The sequence below is a fragment of the Schistocerca nitens genome, chromosome 7 (assembly GCF_023898315.1).
Source record: "Schistocerca nitens isolate TAMUIC-IGC-003100 chromosome 7, iqSchNite1.1, whole genome shotgun sequence".
Taxonomy (NCBI): domain Eukaryota; kingdom Metazoa; phylum Arthropoda; class Insecta; order Orthoptera; family Acrididae; genus Schistocerca; species Schistocerca nitens.
In genome coordinates this window covers 377099096-377120185 of record NC_064620.1, presented here as the reverse complement: position 1 = coordinate 377120185, position 21090 = coordinate 377099096, and the positions used below count along the sequence as shown (strand labels likewise).

The 21090-nt window shown below is 43.3% G+C and overlaps 1 long non-coding RNA gene across 1 annotated transcript; it reads right to left on the bottom strand.

Moving 5' to 3' along the window:
- Positions 1–1004: 1004 nt before the first annotated feature.
- Positions 1005–12640, bottom strand: LOC126194880 (uncharacterized). Its single transcript, XR_007538519.1, has 2 exons — positions 12598–12640; positions 1005–1347 (listed from the first exon to the last, which is right to left on the bottom strand). It is a non-coding gene; the product is annotated as an uncharacterized LOC126194880 (long non-coding RNA).
- Between the last annotated feature and the right edge of the window lie 8450 nt (positions 12641–21090).

The window sequence follows — 21090 nt, the reverse complement described above, 5'->3', positions numbered from 1 at the left end:
TGGCGTGAGGGGTACCAGTTTTATTTGGGAACGATATATTACCACTGGAGGTGTTAATTGATTTGGGAGATTACCATCTAAATGTTAACCTACCTGGCCTTTGTTAGAAATGGGCTACTGATCGAAATAGAATAAGGAAATTGTATGCTATCGAGGGTCTAATCAATGCTTCAGGTTTATGTAGACGCAACAGTAGAGATGTCGGAGCGTGTCTGGAATTTTGGATATTATTTCATGCAAAGATTTTGAACTTTTAAGGATTTTAATAAATGAATTTTACATGAGTTTTACGGAATTGTGGATTACTGTGCTGAATATCAAAACTGTTACATGGTAACTGATGATTAAATGAACTTGCGTCTTGATACTTCCTGATTGGCAGTTAGTTTAGACTGTGCAGACGGTAAACCTTTTGGGTGTTGTTTAGTAGTTAAATAATTGCGTCGTGATGTTTTCAGGGTTAAATTAAATTAGACAAGATTGTTTAGGAATATAAATATGCAATGAGTGGTATATTAACTCTGCCACAATGCCATTTCTCCCATAAAAGATTTACAAGTCCCGTCACACACGCGCGCGCACGCACACACACACACACACACACACACACACACACACACACACACACACATTTCTGTGTTTTACAAATAATATTCTCAGCTGCAGGGAGATTCTCTCTATTGACGTAATATTAATAACAAAAAAATATTCACCAGGTACAGGCAGCCAGATTTCAAAGACCACGATCTGAGATTGTTAGCGACGAGTCACTTGGTAAAACTGAACCAAAAATTATCTCAAATTCTAATTACTGCCGTACAACAGAGATTTCTATCCGTTTCGAATGGATAGAAGTGTGAAATGAAGTTTAAGGATAAAAAAGGAGTGGAACAGTTCAATGGAGAATCTACTACTATCAGTGAAAGACGAAGCGTCGAGTCTCCATCTTGCGACTATTCCTAATTCCTCACAAATTATCCAAGCAAAACATAATATGACCAGAGTAAAAGCACATTTATGTCATTTATTAAGACGTTGATATTCAACATCAACATTATAAACATTTTAGAATATGAAATAACAGTAGTTGAATTGATTTCTCTGTCTTTACGTCGGACTCTTCTGCGAACGGCTGTGTGCCGATGACGTCGATATGGACTTCCCAGCGCGGCTTACGTGCAGAACGCCTCCTCCCAGGGTGTTCCCAAGTGTTCCTCCGAGACCGCCAACGGTGTCTCCCAGACCTACGTCCACCGCGGCCGATCTTCGCGTCGTGGTGCTCTGGGCGTCCGCTGGGCCAGCCATCACCAGTATGGCAGTCACAACCAGCGCTGCCATAACCAAACTCTGTAATAAAACAATTACCTGCGAATAACTTCTTTCAGCTACCTACTTGTACTTAACATGTTTTCTTATGCTGGAACCCCAATAACAGTTGCGACTGCTGTAAATTCGACGTATGTGATAACAGCTTACGTTAGCAGGTAGTACTGCAAGGGTTGAAATTCATTCTTTCAGCTCCGTCATGGAAGGTAGCCTTTGGGGAAATGGATCAACTCAAGCTATACGTTTATCTATTTAGACTGACAAAATTATAGTTTACAAACATATACTTCAAACCGATAAAAGATAATGTGAAGCAGGTGGAGCAAGGTGTCCCACCTAACACTGCCACCTCATATTTCTCAAATAACCCGAATTTGAGAAGTGCAATTGATCAGGAATTCACCTATGTCCGGGTCTCATACGAAGGCTAAGAATTCACAATCCCTGAAAGTGAACAAACGTCACGTTCAACACAAAGTTACGTTTATTCTTTTTTTTTTTAATGGCACATGTATTATTTCTATCAAAAGGAAAGCTAAAGGTACATCTACTGCTGGCAGACTTGCTTACATTATACCTTGCGGAACACTTGAAATAATGGAAACGATGCGGCAGTTACTGCCGTAATGGCGTGATGGCTTAATGTGCGTTGGCTGCATCATGCGAAGCCGGCCGAAGTGGCCGTGCGGTTAAAGGCGCTGCAGTCTGGAACCGCAGGACCGCTACGGTCGCAGGTTCGAATCCTGCCTCGGGCATGGATGTTTGTGATGTCCTTAGGTTAGTTAGGTTTAACTAGTTCTAAGTTCTAGGGGACTAATGACCTCAGCAGTTGAGTCCCATAGTGCTCAGAGCCATTTGAACCATTTTTTTGCATCATGCGAAAGTCTGCGGTGGGCAACCGTTTCTGTTATCATTATGGTAGAAACTGTGGCGCCGTTGCCATCCTTTAAAGTCTACGTATTTCAGAAGGTATGAAGTTTAGAACAGTGAAAACCAGTCTGCCGTCACTAATTTTACCTGTAGTTTTCATTTCTGTACAAAAAACCTACATGTTCCACTTAATTTTTTTTATATTCTGTTATACGTGCGTGTGCATGCACGATAAGTAACGGTGGTCTAGCGGTTCTAGGGGCTCAGTCCGGAACCGCGCGACTGCTACGGTCGCAGGTTCGAATCCTGCCTCGGGCATGGATGTGTGTGATGTCCTTAGGTTAGTTAGGTTTACGTAGTTGTACGTTGTAGGGGACTGATGACCACAGATGTTAAGTCCCATAGTGCTCAGAGCCATTTGACCCATTTGAACCACGATAAGTAAATATAAAAACTGAAGAACTGACAGTAGCTGAACGAAGTTGAGGCAGCCATTTGCCACCTTAGTTGGATTCCAGCCAGTTGACTGCTGCAAGTGTTGCGTCTGCAAAGTCTCTCCAGGTACGCATGAATTTTCTTTTTGCTTCGCTCCCGAGGGTTGGATGGTTGCGTATATTTTAAGTATCTTCTCACAGTCATGGAATGACATCCACTAATTTGTCTACTACTCTCTTACATTATAGCTTTATGGTGCGACTTGGCTATTCTTTACACAGATTTCTGTAGATTTTAGTTGGGGGAGTCGTAAATTTTTCAGTCTTACATAAGTTGGTAAATCTCTCGATTTTTTGAGTTTCGGCCACTCATTTGTCGTCGGAGATTTGGTGGTACAAAATTTGCAAGTACTGTCAGCCATGGTATTCGAGTCAATTTATGAGTTCCTGTCATGATCTACATTTCATCACTTAGATGGATATCGATATTGTTGACATGGATCCTCCTACTCCAAATAGGAGAACAATATTCGGCAACATGATTCAAACTTTCTTTTACTGTCGTTCGTAAGATGTTTGTTTTAGAGCCGCTTCTAGCACTAGTCAGTTTTTGTAATATATTTCTTGATTTTAGCATTCATCGTTGAAGCTGATGTCTTCAGTCAGAAAACAGGTTAAATGTAGTTCACCACGCTTATTATCCTGAGCAAGCCTCTTCAATCCGCATGCCAGTGTGCACTCGGTGTGCTTGCCGGGGGGTCTCGTCCGTAATGTGGAGGAGGCCCTTCCGGCAGCTATTGAACGCACTGGGTGTGACCGGCTGCAGATAGTAGCACATGTCGGAACGAATGACGCCTGCCGCTTGGGTTCTGAGGCCATCCTTGGTTCCTTCCGGCGGCTGGCTGATTTGGTGAAGACAACCAGCATCGCACGCGGAGTGCAAGCTGAGCTTAATATCTGCAGCATAGTGCCCAGAGTCGATCGCGGTCCTCTGGTTTGGAGCCGTGTGGAGGGTCTAAACCAGAAGCTCAGACGACTCTGCGACTATAATGGTTGCAAATTCATCGACCTCCGTTATTGGGTGGAGAACTGTAGGGCCCCCCTAGACAGGTCAGGCGTGCACTACACACCGGAAGCAGCTACTAGGGTAGCAGAGTACGTGTGGCGTGCACACGGGGGTTTTTTAGGTTAGAGGGACCCCCCCTTGGGCGAAACGATAAAATACCTGACGGCTTACCAGAGAGAACATTATCATCGTTGATAAAGAACGTCCGTCCTCAGAGACCAAAAACAGGAAAAGTTAACGTAATATTGGTAAACTGCAGGAGTATCCAGGGCAAGGTTCCTGAATTAGTATCTCTTATTGAAGGAAATAGTGCGCATATAGTATTAGGAACGGAAAGTTGGTTAAAACCGGAAGTGAACAGTAACGAAATCCTAGACACAGAATGGAATATATACCGCAAGGATAGGATAAACGCCAATGGTGGAGGAGTATTTATAGCAGTAAAGAATTCAATAATATCCAGTGAAGTTATTAGCGAATGCGAATGTGAAATAATCTGGGTTAAGTTAAGTATCAAAGGTGGGTCAGATATGATAGTCGGATGCTTCTATAGGCCACCTGCATCAGCAACCGTAGTAGTTGAGCGCCTCAGAGAGAACCTGCATAACGTCGTGAAGAAGTTTCGTGATCATACTATTGTAATAGGGGGAGACTTCAATCTACCAGGTATAGAATGGGATAGTCACACAATCAGAACTGGAGCCAGGGACAGAGACTGTTGTGACATTATCCTGACTGCCTTGTCCGAGAATTACTTCGAGCAGATAGTTAGAGAACCAACTCGTGAAGCTAACGTTTTAGACCTCATAGCAACAAATAGACCGGAACTTTTCGACTCCGTGAATGTAGAAGAGGGTATCAGTGATCATAAGTCAGTGGTTGCATCAATGACTACAAGTGTAATAAGAAATGCCAAGAAAGGAAGGAAAATCTATTTGCTTAACAAGAGTGATAGGGCACAAATCGCAGAATATCTGAGTGACCACCATCAAACGTTCATTTCTGAGGAAGAGGATGTGGAACAAAAATGGAAAAAATTCAGAAACATCGTCCAGTACGCCTTAGATAAGTTCGTACCGACTAAGGTCCAAAGCGAGGGGAAAGATCCACCGTGGTATAACAATCATGTACGAAAGGTACTACGGAAACAAAGAAAGCTTCATCATAGGTTTAAGAGTAGTCGAATCATAGCTGATAAGGAAAAGCTGAACGAAGCGAAAAAGAGCGTAAAGAGAGCAATGAGAGAAGCATTCAACGAATTCGAACATAAAACATTGGCAAACAATCTAAACAAGAACCCTAAAAAGTTTTGGTCATATGTAAAATCGGTAAGCGGATCTAAATCCCCTATTCAGTCACTCGTTGACCACGATGGCACCGAAACAGAGGACGACCGAAGAAAGGCAGAAATACTGAATTCAGTGTTCCGAAACTGTTTCACTGCGGAAAATCGTAACACGGTCCCTGACTTCAGCCGTCGCACGGACGCCAAAATGGAAAATATTGAAATAAACGATATCGGAATTGAAAAACAACTACTATCACTTAGTAGCGGAAAAGCATCCGGACCAGACGAGATACCCGTAAGATTCTACAGTGATTATGCTAAAGAACTTGCCCCCTTTCTATCAGCAATTTATCGTAGATCTCTGGAAGAACGTAAAGTACCTAGCGACTGGAAGAAAGCACAGGTCGTTCCCATTTTCAAGAAGGGTCATAAATCAGATGCGAATAATTATAGGCCTATTTCACTTACGTCAATCTGTTGTAGAATAATGGAACATGTTTTGTGTTCTCGTATTATGACGTTCTTAGATAATACAAATCTCCTTCATCATAACCAACATGGATTCCGCAAACAGAGATCATGTGAAACCCAGCTCGCCCTATTTGCCCAAGAAATTCACAGTGCCGTAGACACTGGCGAGCAGATTGATGCCGTATTCCTGGACTTCAGGAAGGCATTTGATACGGTTCCGCACTTACGTTTAGTGAAAAAAATACGTGCTTACGGAATATCGGACCAGGTTTGTGATTGGATTCAGGATTTCCTAGAAGAAAGAACACAACATGTCATTCTTAACGGTTCAAAATCTGCAGATGTAGAGGTAATTTCGGGAGTACCGCAAGGAAGCGTGATAGGACCTTTATTGTTTACAATATACATAAATGACTTAGTTGACAACATCGGTAGCTCCGTGAGGCTATTTGCAGATGACACGGTTGTCTACAAGAAAGTAGCAACATCAGAAGACTCGTACGTACTCCAGGAAGACCTGCAGAGGATTAATGAATGGTGCGACAGCTGGCAGCTTTCCCTAAACGTAGATAAATGTAATATAATGCGCATACATAGGGGCAGAAATCCATTCCAGTACGATTATGCCATAGGTGGTAAATCATTGGAAGTGGTAACGACCGTAAAATACTTAGGAGTTACTATCCGGAGCGATCTGAAGTGGAATGATCACATAAAACAAATAGTGGGAAAAGCAGGCGCCAGGTTGAGATTCATAGGAAGAATTCTAAGAAAATGTGACTCATCGACGAAAGAAGTAGCTTACAAAACGCTTGTTCGTCCGATTCTTGAGTATTGCTCATCAGTATGGGACCCTTACCAGGTTGGATTAATAGAAGAGATAGACATGATCCAGCGAAAAGCAGCGCGATTCGTCATGGGGACATTTAGTCAGCGCGAGAGCGTTACGGAGATGCTGAACAAGCTCCAGTGGCGGACACTTCAAGAAAGGCGTTACGCAATACGGAGAGGTTTATTATCGAAATTACGAGAGAGCACATTCCGGGAAGAGATGGGCAACATATTACTACCGCCCACATATATCTCGCGTAATGATCACAACGAAAAGATCCGAGAAATTAGAGCAAATACGGAGACTTACAAGCAGTCGTTCTTCCCACGCACAATTCGTGAATGGAACAGGGAAGGGGGGATCAGATAGTGGTACAATAAGTACCCTCCGCCACACACCGTAAGGTGGCTCGCGGAGTATAGATGTAGATGTAGATGTAGATAATCCTACATCCTACATCCATCAGAATCTGCGTGCTGTATTCATCTCTAGGCCTCCCTCCATAAATTTTACCCTCCACGCTGCCCTCCAGTACTAAATTAGTGATCCCTTTATGTCCCAGAATTTTTTCTAACAATAGATATCTTCTTTTAGTCAAGTCATGTCAGAAACTTATTTTCTCTCCAACCCTATATCTTACCTTCCCATTGGTTACATGATCTACCCATCTGATCTTCAGTATTCTTCTGTAGCGTCTCATTTCAGAAGCTTCAGTTCTCTTCTTGTCTGACCTGTTTATCGTCCATGTTTCACTTCCATAGAAGGCTACACTCCAGACAAGTATTTTCAGAAGAGAATTACTGACACATAAATCTGTAATCTATGTTCACAAAATTCTCTTCATCATAAATGGTTTTGTTCCCATTTTATATTCTCTCTACTTCGATCATCATCAGCTATTTTGCTGCCCCATTTCCTAATCCAGTTTTCTCAGCTTACTCTGACTAGTAGTAATCGGTAAAAATCAAATGATGCACATGCAATAGTAATACTAGTTGACATAGTAACTGCAGCTCATAATTCGCACTGACAGAGGTGCAGGCGTGACAAATACTTTGCTAAATTTTGAACAAGGAAGTATCTGGATTTGTTTCTTCATTGGAAAAAGACACGCACTTTGCAAATGCTAACTGATGCCATAGCAAACCTGGACGCCTCTAAGTAAAAAACTTGGTGCCTTGGTAACACTTGTGTGAACAACCGCAAGGTAGTTAAAAACAACAGATATAACAATATAGACATTTACTAGCTGAATAACTGTATATGTTAATGGTTAAATTATATCCTCTAGGTAAGTAACTAATAATTAACTAAAATTACAGTAAGTCACTATCATACACTATGAACTAAATGAGATCAATCTCCATACAGCTGACTTTGTGTAGTTGAGTGTTTCAAGATATACAGCTATGACTTAGAGTAGTTGCTCCAGCGAGTGTCTGTCAAACGTTGAACTGATCACTGTTACCAACCTCCAGTTTACGTCCTCCATTTTCACACGTTGTAAAGTTCTGGTATGTATCATCGAGCTTCTGTACCCTTGATAACCAAGCTCGTTATCTGTGAGGTGCGTGATCTTAACAGCTTTCAATTCAATTTCACTTATACGACTTTGGAACTAATTTAGCAGATCAAGTAACGAGGGACGTACAGTTTAACGTCTAGAATAATGATGCTACTACTCATTTATACACACATCAAAAAAATGTTTTGCGTCACCCCGGTTCTCAGACCTCCTGAAGATACACGTTTACTGTGGATATTGTATCGCAGACACAGTCCCTTTGACCAGAGATGCCACTAAGCGCCCTCCCCCCCCCCCCCCCCCAAAGATAAAAACAACCATGCATGAGCAGCGCCTATTACACGCAGGGTGTCCGACAGCCGATTAGTTCCAGTCATTCCACCAGCAAGGAGGTACACGGCTCGTGTTATCTGTAGTTCAACCATGCCTAGAAGGACAATACAGCGGTTCGATCGCGACCGAATTGTTACTTTATGCCAGGGAGGGCTCTTAACAAAGGAAGTGTCCTGGTGTCTCGGAGTGAACCAAAGCGATGTTGTTGGGACACGGAGGAGATACAGAGAGGTAGGAACTGTCGATGACATGTCTTGTTGAGGCTGCCCGAGGGCTACTACTGCAGTGGATGACTGCTACCTAAGGATTATGGCTCGGATGAACCCTGACAGCAACACCACCATGTTGAATATTGCTTTTCGTGCAGCACAGGACGTCGTGTTACGACTCAGTCTGTCCGCCATAGGCTGCATGATGCACAACTTCACTCCTGACTTCCATGGCGAGGTCCATCTTCGCAACCACGACACCATGCAGCACAGTACAAATGGGCCCAACAACATTCCGTATGGACCGCTCAGGATTGCCATCACTTTCTCTTTACCCATAAGTGTCGCATATAAGAGTACCTTCAACCAGACAATCGTCGGAGAAGTGTTTGGAGGTAACCAGGTCAGGATAAACCCCTAAGACACACTGTCCAACGAGTGCAACAAGGTGGAAGCTCCCTGCAGTTTTGGGGTGGCATTATGGGGGGGGGGGCGACATATGTCGATGATGGTCATGGAAGGGTCAGTAACGGCTGTACGATACGTGAAAGCCATCCTCCGACCGATAGTGTAACCATATCGTCAGCATATTAGCGAGACATTCGTCTTCAGGGACGACAATTCGCGCACCATCACGAACATCTGGAGAATTACTTCCTTCAGGATGACAACATCGCTCGACTAGACTAGTCAGCATGGCCTCCTGACATGGACGCTATCGATCATGCCTGGGATAGATTGAAAAGGGCTGTTTATGGACGACGTGACCCACCAACCACTCAGAGATCTATGCCGAATCGCCTGTGAGGAGTGGGACAATCTGGACCAACAGTTCCTTTATGCACTTGTGGATAGTACGCCACGACGAGTACAGGCATGCATCAATGCAAGAAGACGTGCTACTGGGTATTAGACATACTGGTGTGTACAGCAATCTGGACCACCACTTCTGAAGGTCTCGCAGTATGGCGGTACAATGTGCAATGTGTGGTTTTCATGAGCAATAAAAAGGGAGGAAATGATGTATATGTTGCTCTCTATTCCAATTTTCTGTACTGGTTACGGAAGTTGTGGTGTCACCGCCAGACACCACACTTGCTAGGTGGTAGCCTTTAAATCGGCCGCGGTCCGTTAGTATACGTCGGACCCGCGTGTCGCCACTGTCAGTGATTGCAGACCGAGCGCCGCCACACGGCAGGTCTAGAGAGACTTCCTAGCACTCGCCCAAGTTGTACAGCCGACTTTGCTAGAGATGGTTCACTGACAAATTACGCTCTCATTTGTCGAGACGATAGTTAGCATAGCCTTCTGCTACGTCATTTGCTACGACCTAGCAAGGCGCCATTATCAATTGCTGTTTATATTGTGATGCATGTACAGTAAGACCGATGTTCACCAATTATGGATTAAAGTTTAGTATTCCAGCAGCTACGTACTTTTCTTGATAGTATAATTACTTTACCTGTTCCAGACCTCACGCCAGCCTGCGATGAGCTTAAACGCGTGCCTTTCGGCTTCCTCCAAACCCCGTGAAGTGGCACCTGCCAATTCACAACAGAAGTCACGGAACCGAGGTGACGCAAAACTTTTTATTGATGTGTGTATTTACGTAGGTTGTATAACGGAGCTAAGATAGCTGTAACGAATCCTACGTCCTTATGCCCAAGTCGATCGGTTAAGAACCATTGTTAGGTACATTAATATTGTGAGTGGAGTACACATTGCGTGCATGAATTTGGACCTCTCGAAAATGTGACTTCATTGGATTATAACTACGCTATCTGTTAAAATGTTGTAATTTATCTGGTAAAGAAAAAAATAAACTTGCCTAACTCTATACAAGAAACAATTAATCGCTTTTACCGTGACAGCGGATAGGGTTATAGTTCACATGCATATCATTTCCTGTGTCGATGTAAAAGTTAGCCGCGCGGGATTAGCCGAGCGGTCTGGGCGCTGCAGTCATGGACTGTGCGGCTGGGCCCGGCGGAGGTTCGAGTCCTCCCTCGGGCATGGGTGTGTGCGTTTGTCCTTAGGATAATTTAGGTTAAGTACTGTGTAAGATTAGGGACTGATGACCTTAGCAGTTAAGTCCTATAAGATTTCACACACATTTGAACATTTTTTTTTTTTTTTTTTTTTTTTTTTTTTTTTTTGTAAAAGTTAAATGTGCTTGTGTGAATATAGCGGGAGGTCACTCGTATTTCCCTACTGAATCCAATTATTTTGCTGTTGCTTTAGAATTTAATTCGTTCATCGATCGTCGACGTAGTTATCTGTAGTAGGCAGTGCAATTTCGATCAAACGAATAATCACTGCACTTTGTTCTGGAATTCCTCATGTGACGATGCAGTTTTGGACACTGAGTTAATTGTGAACAGACCGCTTTTATGTACATAGTTAAAATAGTGTATCGAAAAATATGGGTTCTAGTCCTCTAAAAATTGCTCAACCTTCCTGGACTTTGGTGCACTGGGCTAATAGAGTTAGCCTTGCAAAGGAGCTACAGTCTGCGTTCAAAGATAATGGATATTCTCCACATCAGATTACCACAGGTTCAAGGAAGAAGGAACGTGAACACCAACACGAACAAGAGGAGAGGCAGTGGTTCAAGTCAAGGGTATTCCTCCTGTACGTCGGCAATCTTTCGTCGAGATTAGGCGCAATCTAAAGGAAACGTTACGTCAAAAAGTAATCTTCCGCCCATGTGCAAAGACTTCTACCCTCCACGGCTTGGCAAAGGACGATCTGGTATTGTGAAGGGCTGGAATTTACAGAATACCTTGCCAGTGTGGCAAAGCCTACGTAGGTCAGACAACACTCATAATGTGATAAAGACGCCTTGAACACGATCGACACACTCTCCTTTGCAGACCAATGACTTAGCCATAGCTATGCATTGTATCTCCACAGACCATTTCGTGGATTACACTGTCACAAAAATGCACTCCGCTATTAAAAATCACAGGAAATACATTCAGCGCAACATCCTGTTAATCGTGATGACGCGTTCAACCGGATAAGGCGTGGAACCCAGTAATTTCTTTAATTTGTGCGGGAAGAAAACATTTCGTGACGAATGACACGTCTAGTGACATTTAATTTTATTAATTTGGCATTTGATGTTTATCTCCGCCAGTGCGCATTCCGACAGAGAGCGCGCTTGTAGTGTCACCATTACGCATGCGAGAGCGCACAGCAGATGCAACATTCTAAGAGGGCTATAAACTCGACTGAGGTCTCTCATGCAGCGATAGCCTTTGCGAGTGCGTCTCCGCGCCAATTTTTGGTATACAGTTAGCGATGAGAATTATCAAAAAAATGGTTCAAATGGCTCTGAGCACTATGGGACTCAACTGCTGTGGTTATCAGTCCCCTAGAACTTAGAACTACTTAAACCTAACTAACCTAAGGACATCACACACATCCATGCCCGAGGCAGGATTCGAACCTGCGACCGTAGCAGTCCCACGGTTCCGGACTGCGCGCCTAGAACCGCGAGACCACCGCGGCCGGCGGAATTATCAATCTCTAGTGCAAAACATGCAACCGAAATGTCTTTGAAGACAAGTCTTCCGAATTAGCAATCCTGTATCTGACGTTTCAGTCACATTAGAGCATACTCACTACTAACTGAGTCAAACTTAATACGACGGCGTTTAGGAAAAGTTAATATTGCGATCAACAAAAGTTGACTTAGTTATTAATGTGACATCTTTGGAATATTACTCTCTCATTATTTCAAAAATCTGCTGATAAGATATAGACAGAAAAAGAATGTGAGGTGCATGACTTTCAAACGAAACAAATTACAATAACAGAGAAAACGACAAACTCTCCAGCACACGGCCGCTCTAACAACGATATTTTAAAATAGGTACCGAGCGACGTGATACAGGGGTTAACACAGTGGTCCCGCATGCAGGAGGAAAACCAGATACATACAGATCTTCCGATTTAGGTTTCCTGCAGTGTCCCCAACTTGCTTGCGGGAAATGTTAGAATGGTTCCTCTGAAAGGCAACCACCGATTTCCTTCGCCGTCCGTATCCTTCCCGAGCTTGTGCTCTGTCTCTAATGACCTGACTTCGACGTTAAACCCTAACCTCCGCTACTTACGTTTTGTACAACAGAAGAAAGCTTTTTATGGAACCGTGAAATATTATATGCTTAAAACTTCCCAAAGACAAATGTTACATCAATAAATTCTAACTGACAATAGCATAGAAGTGAGATTCTCTTACCGTTGCATTCAACCTTTGACTAACCATTGCTTCGACTTCTGTTGCACTGTGTACGCTGCTGCGAAGTGGAGGTATATATACAGTGGATTATCTCCTTGCGTGTCGGGAAGTCACCACTAGAGTCGTCGTCGCAGCGGGTGGGAACGTTGATAGTGATTCCAGAGGGAAGGTCATTCTTCGCTAAGCTTTGCTAATTACATCCGCTAACCGTCAACAAATATGACTTTGTCAGATATCACTGGACGGCTCATATTTCCTGCGCAACTCTTTTGAATATCTGAAAGAGCTCTGTAAATTAAGTAATCGTAATATGGAAGTAGACCTGTGCATTGTTTCCATGCAGGTGAATTATTTTTGAGAGAAATTGAAGCATAGCATGTAGGTATATCAGGTTTCACAGTGACAGATTTTTCGATACTTTCGTAGTCAGTATGAAAGATAATGTTAATGATTCACACTAGACGAATAAGAGAGAACATTGAAAGATAGAACTCTTAGAAGCAATGACATTCTGATGCAAAATTTGATTAGAAAAGTCATTGGGTTTCAGCACTTCAAGCATTTATTTAAGATTGTCCAGCGGTCTTCTCGGGAATTGCTCAAAACATTATTTTTCTCCGTCGATCTTAGGCGAATCACATTATAAGAATTATGTATGCTGAGCAATTAAAATCCTGAAACAACGAGTTTAAAAACTGTTGAGATTCTTCTGGATTTCATAATCAGCACCTTGCTTTAGCCCCTACACTCTCCAGTTTTTAGACAACCCCTCGGTTACATATAAAATCTCCGGACCTATAAATTTCTTTGTTTGTACATACATTCAGTCTTACACCTTTTGATGCTTCATGTGACAGAAAAGAAAGAACATGAATCAGAACATTTGTTTCAGTGACACTGTATGAATCATCATAATATTTTCGAATGCTTCTGACATGTGTTGCAAGGTGTGTTTCTTTCCTCGCTTTTGATGCTATTTTACATGTAGGATTAGTTTAGCTCTAAGTGTACATTCCACAAACTCTTCATACACTTTTTCCTCTGTCTTTCATATTTCTTTCAAATGTGTTTGAATTCCTAAGGGACCAAATTGCTGAGGTCACGGGACCGTAGACTTACACACTACTTAAACTAACTTAACGCTAGGGGCAACACTCACATCCATGCCCGAGGGAGGATTCGAACCTCCGGCGGGAGGGGCCACGCGATTAGTGATATGGTGCCTCATACCTCTTTGAACAGCTCCGTAATAACATATGCATGCATCTAATCCAGTTCATTAATGAAACATTTTGAGCTAACAGTAATAAAACTACCCCATAATATAAACATACTAATTCCATCCAGAACGTAGGCATCTACATATTGACAATTTGTATTTATTCGCAATATTGCGGTGAATACACAAGACGCTAGTCAATATGACCATAATCTTTTCCATCCCCGTAGTACTGTGTAATTTCTGCCACCAAAATCGTCCACTATTTGAAGAAATCGCGCGCTAATTGAAAATATTAATAGTGTGGGTTGCATTTAATTATTATTCTTCATCAGTTCATTTTACGGCGTTGTCACTTAAGTATCTTGTTTTGAATATACCAGGGAGGATTACGTTTTGTCTTAATCCCTACATATATTTGGAGAACGTTGTAGTGAAATTCGGCTGAAGGATTCTAGCTATCTAGATAATGTGATGACGTCTGAAACTATTCCAGATAGGAGCCTGAAATTGATAAATTCTTAAGTGCTAAAAGATAACAGTGACAACTAGCCAATATTTGTGAACAACGTCTTTTCCTCTACGGTCATTATCAACGCGGCCACCTGCTGCGACCTCACCTGTTGCGATGACGTCATGAAACGTGAGGCGATAGGGTATGGTATATATATCCTATTTCTTAGCCATGTGTCCACTGTTACAGAAAATGGAACAATGGTTTGTGAAAAATGCGAGGCAGGTTAATATGATATCGCTTGTATATTTATACTTCAGTGGTTCCAAATTTCTCATAGCAATTCTTGTAGCTGAGAAATCCTTTAAACCGTAAAACAACTTACAAATTAGTAAGGTGCCTCATATTTTGCCAGCGGCCTTGCCGCAGTGATACCACCGGTTCCCGACAGATCACCGAAGCTACGCGCTGTCGGTCTGGGCTAACACTTGAATGGGTGACCATCCGGTCTGCCGAGCGTTGTTGGCAAGCGGGCTGCACTCAGCCCTTGTGAGGCAAACTAAGGAGCTACTTGATTGAGAAGTAGCGGCTCCGGTCTCGTAAAAGGACGTAGGGCCGGGAGAGCGGTGTGCTGACCACATGCCCCTCCATATACGCATCAAGTGACGCTTTTGAGCTGATGATGACACGGCGGCCGGTCGGTACCGTTGTGCCGTCATAACCTGTTCGGGCTGAGTTTAGTTTCTTTTACCTCATATTTTATAAGCTCTTTCTTAGAATGCAAGGACTAGACCAAACTACGGGGGGCACCTCTACTCCTAATTTATTGATATGGAAGTCAGTATATCTCTATCCACATCTTATATCTTCTCCGATTTTTGTGTGACCGTGTTTATAAATTACAGAGCGTGGAAAGCTTACCATTCCATAATGGTGGTAATATACACTGGCGGAAAAGAATCGCAACACCAAGAGGGCGTTCTGCGATATAAACAGACGTTGGTAAGCGCCTCTAGACATCTGATACATAATGTCTATTCAAACTTCGCGCGAGTCTCATAAGAGTGGCGCTAGTGCCGCCACTATATGAATGCAAATCAGATTTGCTGTAAATACTCGATCGTGATCTTATGATAGCCCTGAGATGCGGCGTGGTGAGATTGTGTTAGACAGGAATGCCTTTAAAATGACAAAGGCGACATTTTCAACACTTTACTGAGTTTGTACGAGATTGTGTTATAGGGCTACGAAAATATTGATGTTCCTTCTGCCATATTGCAGAAATATTTGGCAGGAATGTAGCCACTGTACATGATCGCTGATAGTTGTGGTCGCGAGAATATACTGTCGCAAGAAGACCGGGCTCCGTACGGCCACGTATCACTACCGAGAGGGAAGACCATCGTGTTCGGCATATGGCTCTGGCGCATCGTACTGCATCTGCAGCAGCAATTTGAGCAGTAGCTGGCGCCACAGTGATAAAAAGAACTGTTACAAATCGGTTACTTCACGGACTGCACAGAGCTAGACACCCCATGGAATGAATACCACTGATCCCAAATCATCGCCATTTGAAACTTGTGTGGTGTCAAGTGCAATCTCACTGGCGAGCAAAGTGGGAGTTTGTTGTGTTTCTTGATGAAAGCTGGTTCTGCCTCAGTGACAGTAATGGCCGTGTGTTCATTAGAAGAAGGCCTGAAACCTATCTGTCAGCGTGCTAGAGACACTAGAGTGACTAGACACTTCCAATTATGGTCTGGGTCGCGATTTCGTATGATAACAGGACCAATCTGGTGGTTCACTCTGTCACCCTAAGTGCAAATTTGTGTGTCTGGTTGTTCGGCATTGTGTTGTCATTCATCAACAGCACTCCAGAGTTTGTGTTCCATTAATATAACGCTCACCCACATACCGCTGTTGTAACCCAAGTGTGCTGTACTGAGTTGTCTTGGCCTGCTAGATCACCACGTCTGTATTCAAGGGAGCGCGTATTGGACATCATCGGACGTCAACTGTGGCGTCATTCACAATCAGCATTAACCGTCCCTCTATTGACCGCCCAAGTGAAACATGCATGGAAGTTCACCCCACAAACTGACATCTGACACCTGTACAACACAACGCATGCACGTTTTCGTACTTCATCTCTTCAGTCGAGTACATATAAGATATCATCAGATTACATCTCCGGCGACACCCACAGTCAGCATTAACCGTGCCTGTACTGATTTCCCAAGTGCAATAGGTTTGGAACTCAACCCCACAAACTGACATAGGACACTTGTATAACACAATGCATACACGTTTTCATGCTTGCATTCAACATTATTGGTGTTACATCGGTTGTTAATCTGTCAACATTTCATATTTACATCGGCTTATCTCACATTTACATTAACCTTTGATCTTGGAATTTTAATCACTTAAGTATGTTACTTACACAAATGTATTCCCAATATTTCATTACTCTACAGTAATTACTTTTTGAGTTGCGATTTTTTTTTGACAATGTATTTCAGGATCAAAGAATTACATGTCAAAAGATGACACAAACTCACCAGACACGATAATAGATATCCCATTAAACGATCACTGGTCTCTGAAATGTTGTAGATGGTGTATAACCGGTTGCTGGTGGTCAAGTGATCGTCCAACGCTGACGAAGCTCGTGTGGTGCGAACGAGCCAAATGATGTATGGAATCAGTGCTGTGAACTGGATGGGGTTGGAGATGTGACAGGCGGGAAGATATTCCCATGACCACGACGTGTATTACGTTGCACGATTTGTTAATGTAACAACACGTACTGTCCATAATGTCTACAAAATATGTTGTACCACATGCCACCCTGTAACGTCCTGGTCCTAAATAGATGTTAACCAGAATTGACTGGGTACGGATGTCACCACGTGTCAATCAGAATAGGCTCCAAATCCGTCAAAAAATTCTGCTATCAGCAGATGCGCGTCTACCACAACCTGAATCAGAGCGAACACTGTAAACTGAACTGCATGCAATGGACATTACTAGAGTCTTGTACCTAGCAAGAGGCCATTGCGCACAGCGCCACTCGAAGTGTGTGGCTGGCGAATGCATTTACCAGCAGCAATTCACGCGTCTAAGTTCGCATCTTCACAGCCTCTCATTACGATTACCTCTGCAGTAGTCTAAATTGATTGATATATTAACTCTCCGGGTGAACAGAATGATATTTACCTCTTCTCTGTTGAATAAAATGATGCACCGTCCAGAGCCGCGGTAAAGATAGCATTATAATACGATCATAAATTATGTAGCCACATTTTCCGAAATTTGCAGGCTGCAGTGTATCCAGGTATCATTTTCAGGATGAAGCGATTTAGAAACGAAAGAAACTGCTTCCCTTTCCAGAAGATATATTGCAAAAACTTTTAAACATATGTATACGGTTGTCTGATATAAACGCAATAATCCATCAAGAATCACTGACGGGAAGAGGCAGACAGTTTAAGACCAAAAAATTTGATATCGGCTAAAGGAAACATTAGTTCGGGCATGTTTACATTGCATCTTTTCCCGCACAATGTTTCGGTAGTTATTAAATGACATCTAACTTATCGCTAAGTCAAAATAAGATCTGTCACAAGCTGCATGTTTTCGGTGGGACAAAGAAATCGGGATATTGCATACAGCTGACTGGAGGCGTGTACCGTGCTCGCTTTTCCCCCGTTTTCAAATTATACAAGCCATTGAGAGGATCGGCGACGCAACAAAGTGTTTCACCTGCATTCTCTGGAGGGTATAATTGCGGCAGAATGTTGTTTTGTGACGGATGCAACTTACACCCATACAATTTGGTCCAGTATTAACACACTGAATCGAGATCGTATGACGACGGAACAAAGAGTACTTTCTATCGCAGCACGCCACCGTTCTCTTTACTGCTCAGGTATTGTAATGCTGTAAGACATTTCTCTTTTTCTGTAGTCTTAAAGATTCCTTTGTATTATTCTACTTGTACTCGTGTCGGAACTGGATGATACTATCCGTTCCTTTTACATATTTTAAGCTCGACAAACTGTTGAACATAGACGACCTCTCATAGATGTACTCACCGCTTACATGAAATGTATTTGCGGTTGTGGATATGAAAAACCATTACTGTATAAAGGAATGAAAAAGATGAAAATCTCTGCTGGACAGTGTCTCGAAACCGCATATCCTTTTTAGCGCGAGAGGTCCTGTTAATAGCTTTGGCTATCCGTGTACAACTCACGGCTAGACCAAAACTTCTGTATGTCGGCGCTCCTGCATCACAACCTGTAATCTCACAGATATTGTGATCCAGGCACGACGACATACTAAAGTTCGAGTCTGGCCGTGAGTCGTGCCTTTAGCGACTGCTTGTGTAACACGGGAAATCTGGGTTGAAGTTCCGGTCTGCCACAAATTTTCACTGTCGTCATTCTCTTATACAGCTCACGCTTGTTCCTATTCACGTCTGCGAACACATTTCATGTATTTCACCACAACTGTAGTCACCGCAGTGTATGATCCGAAGGAACATTGCATCTTCATTTGAAACTTCCGGGCTGAGAGGCCGTGGTCGATGTATAAAATTTCCACCTAACGTTTCGTCTCCATCTGCGGGAGTCATCTTCTGAGGTCGTCCGGCGACTCCGTTTTCAGATACTGCTAGGACTTGTGAATACCGGCGACTCAAAATGGTGTTTCACTTGCAGTCTCTGGAGTGTTTAGTTCAGGCAGGATTTGTTTTGTAACGGATGTAGTTAACTTCCATACAGTCTGCTCCAGTATTAACACACTGCATTGAGATCTCCTCAGAAGATGTATCCCGCAGATGGAGACGAAATGTTAGGTGGAAATTTTATACATCGACCACGGCCTCTCAGGCCGGAAGTTTCAACTGAAAACAACACCGGCCGTGAAAGCCTACATTGTATGATTGAACATTGCATCGTTCTTGCAAACAACAGAGGCATTGCAAGATTGTATTCATCCGCCTATATCAGGCAGAGAATTTCAATTACACTACTGGCCATTAAAATTGCTACACCGAGAAGAAATGCAAATGATAAACGGTTATTCATTGGACAAATATATTGTACTACAATTGACATGTGATTACATTTCCATGCAGTTTGGGTGCATAGATCCTGAGAAATCAGTACCCAGAACAACCACCTCTGGCCGTAATAACGGCCTTGATACACCTGGGCATTGAGTCAAACAGAGCTTGGATGGCGTGTACAGGTACAGCTGCCCATGCAGCTTCAACACGATGCCACAGTTCATGAAGAGTAGTGACTGGCGTATTGTGACGAGCTAGTTGCTCGGCCACCATTGACCAGACGTTTTCAATTGGTGAGAGATCTGGAGAATGTGCTGGCCGGGGAGCAGTCGAACATTTTCTGTATCCAGAGAGGCCCGTACAGGACCTGCAATATGCGGTCGTCCATTATCCTGCTGAAACGTAGGATTTCGCAGGGATCGAATGAAGGGTAGAGCCACGAGTCGCAACACATCTTAAATGTAGCGTCCACAGTTCAAAGTGCCACCAATGCGAACAAGAGGTGACCGAGACGTGTAACCAATGGCACCCCATACCATCACGCCGGTTGAAACGCCAGTATGGCGATAGCGAATACAGGCTTACAATGTGCGTTCACCGCGATGTCTCCAAACTCGGATGCGACCATCATGATGCTGTAAACAGAACCTGGATTCATCCGAAAAAATTACGTTTTGCCATTCGTGCACCTAAGTTCGTCGTTGAGTACCCCATCGCAAGCTTCAAAGGTAACCGCAGTCATTGTCTCCGAGCTGATAGTCCGTGCTGCTGCAAACATCGTCGAACTGTTCGTGCAGATGGTTGTTATCTTGCAAACGTACCCATCTGTTGACCAGGGATCGAGATGTGGCAGCACGATCCTTTAGAACCATGTGGATAAGATGCCTGTTATCTCGACTGCTAGTGATACGAGGCCGTTGGGATCCAGCACGGTGTTCCGTATTACACTCCTGAACCCACCGATTCCATATTCTGCTAACAGTCATTGGATCTCGACCAACGCGAGCAGAAATGTCGTGATGCGATAAACCGCGAACGCGATAGACTACAATCCGACCTTTATCAAGGTCGGAAACGTGATGGTACCCATTTCTCCTCCTTACACGAGGCATCATAGCAACGTTTCATCAGGCAACGCCGGTCAACTGCTGTTTGTGTATGAGAAATCGGTTGAATACTTTCCTCATGTCAGCATGTTGTAGGTGTCGCCAACCTTGTGTCAATGCTCTGAAAAGCTAATGATTTACATATCACAGCATGTTCTTCCTGTCCGTTAAATTTCGCGTCTGTAGCACGTCATCTTCGTGGTGTAGCATTTTTAATGGCCAGCAGTGTAAAATGCCATTCCTTGTGTGGAATTTACATAATATGAGTACGAGTACAGGTTGTGACCTAGGTCTGGTCGTGAGTCGTGCACGGATATCGAAAGCGGTTAAGGCGAATGTGTTTCATATTTTCCATAATGTCTGTTGTCCGAAGGAACATTGCATAGTGTTAGAAAACAATACAGGCTGTGCAATGTCTTCGTTACCACTTAATCCCACTCCTACCCTCCCCGTGAACCGAATGACCATTGGCACAGGATCCGGTCAAGTTTTTGAAATACACCACACTTTCATCTGAACACTGCACTTCTACTAAACCTGTATGGCACCACCTACACCCATACTTCGCAAATCGAGGTGAAAAGATGGCTGAGGGTATTGGCATCGTATGACTTGTGGGAGTTTCCTCTAGTTCAAATAGCAG